The following is a 9,155-nucleotide window of genomic DNA, read 5'->3' on the forward strand; positions in this document are numbered from 1 at the left end:
CTTGCTTACTTTTCTACATGTCTGTAACCTTGTCGATTTTTTTTTCTACTACCATTCTCAGTGTCGTGAAAATGGAGATGCATGTCTAACTGCTTCACATGCTTAATCTAATTTAATGTGTAAAATGGCAGGCAAATGCTGCTGCAAAGATATTAGTGGTATATGTGCATGCATTTGACAATATGATTTCACATGTGTGTTTGAACATTAACCATACATATTATGTTACTGTTAATTTGGTGCAGTTGAATGAGTGCTTGGTGTTGATATTTTGTTAAATGAGCATTATTTTGTCTTATAATAGATTGAGTTGCACTGTTTTGGTTAATCAAAGTCCCACAATCATATGTGATTTAATTGACTGAGATGTTGCAGTAGACTTTGTTGCTAGCTATTTAAGATCACTTAAGCTATTATATAAACATCATGTTGTGATAGTGGTGGTCATTGTGTGCATGCAATTAACTAGGACAACGAGTGCGGCGATGAGTCCGACCAGGGCGTGCTGGCAGAGGAGGCCCAGGAGCTCGCCGCCCCTGATGGCGAGGGCGTGCCCGACTTGGATGGTGGCCGCCAAGGACAACGCCAGTGAGGACGTCGTCCCGGAGTTCATTGATGGCCTCATCCCATTTGACAAGGCGTGTACCACTACTAGTGCGTCCCTGTGGACGGCAGGAGGTAATGTATCCTAGTACCTTATTCGTCTTGGATCAATTTGTCTCCTCTCTGTGTAGCTAAATGTTGTTCATGTGACTGTGTCTGGGCAGAAATAGTGAGGATGAAGAGGTGAATGGTGTTGATTGTTGAACTGAAAGCTTGATTTGGTCAGGTGGAGGGTGGCTTTGTGAAGGATGGGGAGGTGGGAGAAGAACTCTGAAGGTAAACAATCTAACACTGCTGCTCACAATCTGAGGCTTGTTTATTTCTGCACTGAATTGATGCTTGTGTTTGTAAGTGTATCTTGTGTTATACTCTTTACTAAACGCTCTGTGCCACGATCCCATGAGTAACAAGTTTGATTCTTATTCCTATTTGTAATTATACTTTGACTGTACTGAAGCTTGTGTCTGATTGTAGGCATATGGTACTGAACTATAGTACTGAAGTGCACTATAGTAACAAGAGTAGCTTGTTTTAATGCTTGTTGCTGTTGTAAAACTACCCTTCAAGAAGAAATTAGTTTGCTGGTGTTTACTCTCTACTAAAGAGATATTAGTAAAGTTGTCGTTGGTGGTTCAATTCTGAATATATACTGATATATGAATTCTGAATATTACTCTGTTCTAAAGAGATGTGTACTGAACTTAAGATTGTAGGCATTGATATATACTTTGTCTTTGCCTTTGTGCTCTGCTCGAACCTGGCCAATTTGGTTGAATTGTCTCTGGGGCCTGTACGTGGGCGTGTGATCCAAGTAGGCTAAATGTGTTGATGCTACTGATCTCTCGGCTGTACCACTATGCATTGTCGTTGCTTAGGCAGCATGCTACAGGCACATCACAACAACTTGAAATTTGAGCCGCGTTGTAGTTGTGTTGTGGCTGCTGTTTATATGTTGCATCCTTTTGTTATGAGTATCAAAACCAATCAACATATGTGTGAAACTGTTTATTCGGTAGCTTCTCGTAGAGCGAGGGGAACTGTCCAGATCCACATAGGTAAATTAGAGTGCCTCTTTGCTAGAATATGTCTGTTGATAAATGAGTTGGCACAAGCGTTCAAAGCCAATGTTTCTTGGGGTAGTAATGTAGAACATATAAAAAAGGCATCTACCCTGCACCCAGATTCATGCGAGAGATTTCTAATAAGGGCAGTAATGTAGTGTGATTCAGTAAAACCAGTAAATAAATAGCACTGGGGTTTTTGGACTTATCGTGCATATACAACATATTTCTGGACTTATCGAGCTATTGTAATATGAATTTATATTAGGACTGTATTGAACCCTTCCATATTTATGGACTCATGAAAATAAACTACATGCAATATACTCAAATAACACTCGAGTTTGGGACTATTTTATGGTGTTGTGGATATACTTTGTGATTTAAAGTTACTAATCTATGGTCTGGTGTCATATCATGGTCTAATATTTTTTGTTTGACTCTTTCTCCATTGCCAGGAAAGCGGTGAGTAGATGTCGATGATGTCTACTTGCTTGGCTGCTATGGTGATGCATGCACCGGTGAAGCACGCACACATGCAAGGTTGGCCCCATGTCTTCCTTGGCTGCGAACATCATCTATAGGTACAGCATTGTCCCACATCTCTGTGTTGTCTTGCTCGTTCTTCTCCTTGCATCCGAGAAAATTGGCGCTTAATCTGCTATTGATTACAGTCTTTGTTCGTTAATACCAAGTCTAAATTGTTCCTTTCATTTTTCCTGTTACTCAGGCTAGCAGTATGACCGGATGCGAGGACCTGCTCACTGACCAGGACAATCTATGAGCTCCCAGCACCTCTTATACAAGGTGTGTTAGGGCCAACCTCTTTCAGAAGAAGGCCACACTCGTAGCCCCTCTGGATCAAAATTGGTATCCCTTCCTGCCTCTCCTTTTGTATTCACATGATTTTGCCTCATGGATTGTTGGATGTGTCTGAAATTGTAAAGTCTGGTCCTTGTTTACTTTCTATAATTTATTGCATGCTTGATGAGGCTATGTCAAGTGTCTAAATTTTGAATGCATGCGCTAAGGCATTTTTGAGCACTTCGCGTTGATTGGGTGTTTAGCTCTTGTAATGTTCTTGAAGTTCATTGTTATATACTTCTTGTTGTAGGATGGCAAGTTTTCGCAACTGGAGCAAGTCTCACAAGAGAGAGCAATGAAGTCCATTGTACTCTCCTGTTATATACTTCTTGTTGTAGGATGGCAAGTTGTAGGATGTGCCATAATTGTCTTATTGCATATTCCCTTTGTTCCTTCTATATTCCTCTATAAGGAAATGTATTCCTAAGATGATTTGTTATGTAAACCTGATGTGATGCGATGGATGATTTGAATTTCATATGGAGTTTTCTTGATTTGAATATAAAATAATGTTGGATGTGCGTGTGTGTAACTGGGCTAGAGGCTGGTCCAAAAGGCTGAGATCTAATACCGGACAAATAATTGGGCTGAAGAAGGCCACAGCCCAACAAGCACTAGACCGTTTAAAAAATGAAACAAAATAAAATCTCAGAAAATAAAAAGGAAATAGATTGCAAAAAGGATGAGGCCCAAACAAATGGAAGAAGCTCATAAAAGCTGAATTGTTGTGCCAAGCCCATGTAGCTAATCAAAGCATAGGAAAAAACAACAAATGGGCTGAATTGTTGGGCTCGGCTCATGTAAAACACCTAATTGGACCGGGCTGAATCTTATCAATGACCTTTTCAATTGATCGCAATTTTGCCACATCAGATTGCCACGTCGGATCCGACGTGGCCTCGGCAGAGAGCTAGCGACCAAAACAGAAGGTCATAGAATCGCCAGCTTTTGACCTTCTATTTTTGGTCACAAAAATGTCGTAAATGAAAAACAATGACCTTTCAGTGACCAATAGTCAAGGCCACAAGTTGACATATTTCTTGTAGTGGTTGGACCTTTCGAAGAGGCGAAGAGCCAAGTGCAAGGTTCACACGAGTACGAACTGTTGAACCTCCCAAAGAGGAAAAGAGCCAAGTGCAAGGTTTTATAGGAGTTGTCATCCTAGTAGGAGTGTACTACAACTATAGCGAATGATGCTAATGTATGATGCCGCCACGTCACGTATATCCAAAGCGGTTCCACATTTTTTTTCTGAAAGAGCGTGTTGGAGCCCGTGCAACAACCACACAAGTTGCACATACACATAACACATTTACTAGTAATAAATTCTAAAGGACAAATGCCAGTATGCCACACAAGTTCATCTTCAATTCATGTGATAAATTTGTGCACGACTAGTCTACATATATTCACAGCGCTACCATTCACAATTTACCGTACTCCACTTACACGTTATAGATGGGCTACATGTCCTCCTCCAGATTCCAGTCCCAGGTGTTCTTCATGGATGGCACGATCCATAGCGGTGGGCAACGGGAATCATTGTTGCATCTTTCTATTCCGGTTCCACATGATGGAGACTCATCCAAGCTGAGAAGCGGCATAAATCAGGGATAGCATGTCCCAGCATGTCGTTCATCCGGTGGTGCGCACTGAAGACACAACCATGCTTCATGAACGGCAGGCCTTCCATGTCATGCACGGAAGGTGGCATCCGCTTCAAAATGGGGTAGTTGTCCCCAATGAAAAGAGAGTACTCTCCAAGAGTGTTCCTCGGCACCCACATAGCATCATGGGGGTCGAACTCGGCGTCTTTCATCTGGTACATGCGGCATCTCAGATCTGGACACATGGTGACGTACATAGTCAAGGTCCATGCATAATAATGTTGTGCTCAAATATGGCGGTCAGTAATATTGTGCAGCAAATAGTACTACTCCAGTATAGAGGAAGTACAATAACCGGCTTATTATATATAGCCACTCTTGGCTACATGGATGAGATAGTAAGGCATGGAAAAAACAAAAATGGTGGCAGCTAGTGGGTTCAAGTCTTCAAGGGCCTAGCTAGCTATATGCGTCCTCCACGGTAAAAAGTACTCCTACTAGTACGTAAGTAGAGTACTAGTACAACAATGAAAGAGAAGCCGAGAGGGTTAAAATGAAATACCTGGGTAGATGGTGACGGTCCGATCGTGGTAGATTGTGTGACCATGTTGCACATCAGTGGTACCATGGGTAACGACTGCTAAGATAGTTGATACCAATATGCCAAAATCAGCTACAAGGTTCTAGGTTAGACCGAATCACGGATGCAAATGCACATCCAGGATCGGCGATCTTACTTTGATCGCGGGATGACTGGTCCCTGGAAAATAATGGAGTACCGTTAGGGATGCAAATGATGGTTTGTGCATTCCGTTTGTAATCTCCCGTACTGTAGGATGGCAACTAGATGAAACAAGTCCCCTGGCTTGTCACCACGAAGATGCGGCCTAGATGGCGCATGGCGTCTTCGAACGTGTAGGGGTACAAATCTGCCTCCGCCAACATGCACCAGTCTCTGCCGTTACTGCCGCTTGCATTGATGGCAATCCTTATGCCAAACACCACGATGAGATAGTAATCGTCGTAGCCACATCGCTTTATCGGCGGGTCCACAATTGCTATGTTCTTCAATCTCATGCAGGCATCATCATACGTATTCAAGCCCAGCCAGTGTGGAAGGCCGATCCCAATGGTGGAGAGGGGGTCTACCGGAACGGCCGCACTGCTGTGGATGTTGTGCAAAATGATGGTGGTATCCGGCCGGAGGTATGCAAGCCAATCTTCGTTGGCACCGACCCAGACCTATATATAAGATGGTGGGCAGCGGAGAAATTACGAGATGGAAATGGAATAACTAAGTAAAACATGATCAAACTCCATTACTGACCTGCTCATCGGACAAAATCCGACTACCTCTCAACGTTGGCAACTCTAGCGGAGTCAACGTGCAACCATGGCCAAGGAGCGGTGGACTGTTCAAAGGATTGTCCCGTAGAAGAACCTTCTCCTCGAGGACGCATGGAAGACCAACAAGCATGGCCTTTTCCCAAGCCTTTTTAAGCACCATCTTGAAAAAGTTGGTGCAGGAAGCACCGAGTCTTGCGGCGGTGAGGACGTCGGAGCAGCGTGCGATTTCTCCCAGAGGATCATCGTCCAAGGTCTCCCAGCCCTGACGAGGAGGAGAACCGCCTGGCGAATCCAGGGGAGTAGTGACGAACTGCCTTCTCTTCGGGGGGAGGGGAACTGGCGAGGAGGATATAAGAGCGTAGTAACCGCAGGGCCTCGTCCCTTCCAACTGTAGAGCGTTCCTTAGCAAAGGGGTGAGGCTATTATTTACTACTAATACTAGCATTATGGGATGTTATGGGATTGCATTATACTGTAAATAATAGCACTAGTAATAATTTTTGGCACTAGCTAGTAGTTTTTGGCGTGGATTAAGAAATTTTGGGTATGTTTTTGCTATTTTTTGTACACGCCAACTAGTGTAAAAAAACTTCTTACATTATGTGACGGAGGAGTACGTACTCGTACTGTAGCAGTACTAGTAATACTTTCTCAACTAGTAGTGCGATGTACTATACTTCTAGTATAGTGCACCAGTTTTGAACTATTGAATCTCAGGGCCAATGAGCTATAGTTGGAAGTGGAGCGTACTACTGTTCTCTAGAACCATCGCTGTACTATCAATGCAGGGAAAGTACACCTGCATAGTGGACTAGTGGGTACTCTCGGTGTTCTATTCAGCTGCTCCTCTCACGTAGCTGGCCTACTCAGCCGGTCCTCTCATGCACACACTAGCAGCCTGTTTATCAGCGACAGTTACTGCGGGGGCAGAATATTTGAGTTATTTGATACAGCGGGACTAGGCTTTTCGCTTCCATTTGTGGAGGTGTAATGGATCTGGTCGAACTTTGTTAGTAGTTCCTTCTTTATGAATGAGATGAAGCAAAGCTTTTGCCTTCGTTTCAAAAAAAACACGTCAAGACGAATTTCTTTTATAGTAGAGCCAATAATGGAGTGAAGTCCATGCATGCAACGCCACAAGCTATAGAGTAGTAGTAGAGCACTTTACGTACATAGCCATATTGCACAGTTCCCAATGCCCCGCCGGGCTTTTCTAGCTCCTCGGGCTTAATTGGGAGGCGCTAGTTTAAATATGCTACTAGCTGATGAGGAAGCTGCAAGCAAGGTGCGGCTAGGGCGAGCACGCGAGCCACGAGTTGCTGGGAAGGAAAACCCATTCACGTGGCTAGGCTATCTAGTGCACCCAGATTGTGGTGTCGCACGTCTGTTTGAATTCAAAACTCAAACTACCCGTGTAAAATATTGGCTCGCAGCGGAGTTACTATTTAAATAAAGGGCCGCAGTGCGTTCGGCTGGGATCGAACCCACAAAACGGGGTATACACTCCTGTGACCACTAGTAGTACTCGTTGGAGTACAACGCAACCTAGAATCGTCTTTTGTCCCTAGTAGTACATTGTTCCTTACAAGAAACCCCTAATAATGCAAGAAACCACTAATAATGCCAAGAAACTACTACCACTTGCATATGTGGCAGCCTTAAGATAAGACTACCTTATCAACCATTGTACATGCTCTTACAAACCAGCCCTACCAAGAAACGACTACTCTACAAAGTGCCGTTATAGGCACGTTTCAACCCATGGGCCTGTTCGGATACATTTGTTGTCAATCTAACCCTGCCATCCAAACACCACTTTGGTTAGAGTTAGTTCAGGGTTAGAATCCAACTCTAACCTCTGACTTAGAGTATCCAAACAGGGCCCATGTCGCCCATTAAGTTAATGCCTTCTATTCGACCAGGCGTTATGACTTGTGGGACCTACATGTCAGTCTGCACAAAAATCCCCGAGTGACCTCCTACCTCCGGCCCGTCCACCTAGTCATCCTCGACCATGGGACACAGCTACCGCCGCCGACAGAAGGCGAGGTCAAAACCGCCGGCGGTGCAGAGCCCATCTTGCATCAGCGCGGATGCCAGCTCCGTCCGGCGCTCGCAGCCGCTAGCTAACCAAGATAGCTCCGTCCAGCTGCTTGTCTGCAAGGTTTGCTAGCTAGATTGGCACGGCGGCGCGGCGACTTGCTCGCGCGCGCCGCGCTATGGCCAGCCATCTGGCTCAAGCGAAGGCCAGCATGGCGGCTTGCTCGCTCATGAGTCACGCTCGGGCCAGCCTGCCAAACCGTGCGGAGGCCAGTGCGGCGTCCGGCCCGTCCGGTGGAGCGACGGCCAACTTGCTCATCAACGGCGCCACCGACAAACACGCATCAGTACTGTTTGAAGTAATGTTCAGGAAAAATAATGATTTGAGGGGGAATAACAGGATAGAAGGTTAGATGTGGGTCCCTCGTGTCAACGGTCAAACAAAATGTGTTGGTTCAAGCTGCCTCGTCAGCACGGACATGTGGGCCAACCCTGTCATAAATGGGTTTAAACTAACCTAATCGGTACTCCCTCTGTCCCATAATATAAGATGTTTTTGCAAGCTAAACTAGCTTGCAATACTAGGTAGTAGTTTTTGGCATGGATTAAGAAATTTTGGGTATGTTTTTGCTATTTTTGTACAATAGATTCTTCCTAGGGCTGGTTGAAAGTGGTAGTTTTTTGTTAAATACTCTACATATTGTATGTAGGAGTGAAAGTTAAGCTTTGGAACCCAATAAGCAAGGCTAGTTACATAGTGCATATGTGTACATGATTGAAAGTAAATATCAACGATGAGTGACTAATATCTTGATGGAAAGCTCGAAACTATGGAATACTAGGAAAAAATTGCATGGTTGGAAATACTAGCAATGTTCATGTGCGTTGCAATGAATCATATTTAGAATAATACTTATTCACAAACTTGATACAAAACACTCTAATTTTGATATACATATATCACTAGAGATATATTATGTTTCAATTAGAATATATTCCTTGGGCAGTTTTTGTGAGGTCAGGGAGGGATGTGGTTGGTTTTAAGATACTATTTATGGGTTTTTCTGCAAATTGGTAGACAAGTGGGATGTTGGTGAGAAAAGGCAACAACTTACCTCACAGTCATTAGATGTAGATCTAATGGTCACAAATGATGGATGGCAGACACACCATCATCACCAACTTAGTCTTCTGTAGGAGTACTAGCAAGATCCGTTGCATGGAACATCAAGATGCTTTTTTTTATAAAATACTTGTTGTGATTGACCCATGCGGGAGTAATCCCATGTCTAAAAACTAATGATATCTCGAGAAATAGGAGATAAGGTGAAGAGGAGTGGGGCGTGGGGGTGATTGGTGGTCGGACTGAGCGGAGGCATGGGGATTGACGACGCCGGCATCGATCACCAGGCCAGTTTGTTCCAGAGGCTTCCTTTCTTAATTTCTCAACAATGAGGTTGTTGGAGATAAGGATGAATGAGGGAAGGCCTTGTCTGCAAATGTGGAGAGGGCTGCGGGTATCTTTTAGTGTAATTTCCATCCGTCAGATATAGATCGGACGGTCTATATTGCAATATGGCACGCGTATCATCATCACCAACTCGGTTTTTTAGAAGAGAAGAAATATAAGTAT

At 44.1% G+C, this 9,155-nt stretch overlaps 1 long non-coding RNA gene across 1 annotated transcript; it reads left to right on the forward strand.

Moving 5' to 3' along the window:
- The first annotated feature begins 475 nt into the window (after positions 1-475).
- On the forward strand, positions 476-2,982 carry LOC119314535. Its single transcript, XR_005152344.1, has 5 exons — positions 476-678; positions 768-879; positions 2,123-2,248; positions 2,395-2,534; positions 2,779-2,982. It is a non-coding gene; the product is annotated as an uncharacterized LOC119314535 (long non-coding RNA).
- The last annotated feature ends 6,173 nt before the right edge of the window (positions 2,983-9,155 follow it).

The sequence above is a fragment of the Triticum dicoccoides genome, chromosome 6A, assembly GCF_002162155.2.
Source record: "Triticum dicoccoides isolate Atlit2015 ecotype Zavitan chromosome 6A, WEW_v2.0, whole genome shotgun sequence".
NCBI classification, from domain to species: Eukaryota; Viridiplantae; Streptophyta; class Magnoliopsida; order Poales; family Poaceae; genus Triticum; species Triticum dicoccoides.